We start from the raw sequence: 739 nt of genomic DNA, 5'->3' as shown, positions 1-739 counted from the left end.
CCTCCAAGAGGTGGACTGTCTATATACGTCATGTTTTTTTACCTTTTAGTATATTCATTATCAGATGGGGATGTTGATACCAATCCTGGTACAAAAACCTCCAGTGGTAATCTCCTAGCTGACAAGTATGTTAGAATTTTTTGCTAACATTCATGGATTTCCACACAACTTACCTCATTTCTCTGTTTCCTGAAATGAATATGACGTTTCAAAAAGTTAGTTCCTGAAATGATATGAGTGTGGGTTCTTTTTACCGGATTTTAAGAAACTACTAGGTCCTATTTAGGCGTCGATCAGTACACAGAACTCAAAGGAAGTGTTTGTATATGCGATCTTGGTTTGATGCTAATCGTTTGCCACCACATGAATTTCATGAAGTAATATTTATTAAAATATGTGACCAATTTAAAAGTTTTTGTTTTCTCTATCTACCAGAACCTTCATCTTGATAATATAATGACTGTTTAATGGCAGCTTTGGTAATGTTCTAGAATCAGAGAGTATGGTAACATTTATCTTCGTAGGTGATGTTAATGGTTACCACAGGAAACGGCTACAGTCAGGCTCTCCTGATCAGCCTGGTCTGGCCTGGCTGCACTGCATTATGCAAACTTTTCAGACTGCAAACAACTAATCACCGGTCCCAGTCATGCTTCACCGAATTGTCTTCATCTTGTGCTTACTGATTTTCCAGATATGATTGATGTTGTTAATTCCCCTCTTGAAATTTCGGATAATG

This window comes from Portunus trituberculatus, chromosome 41 (assembly GCF_017591435.1).
Source record: "Portunus trituberculatus isolate SZX2019 chromosome 41, ASM1759143v1, whole genome shotgun sequence".
NCBI lineage: Eukaryota > Metazoa > Arthropoda > Malacostraca > Decapoda > Portunidae > Portunus > Portunus trituberculatus.
The sequence above is the reverse complement of the archived record's forward strand: the minus strand, read 5'-3'. Positions refer to the sequence as shown.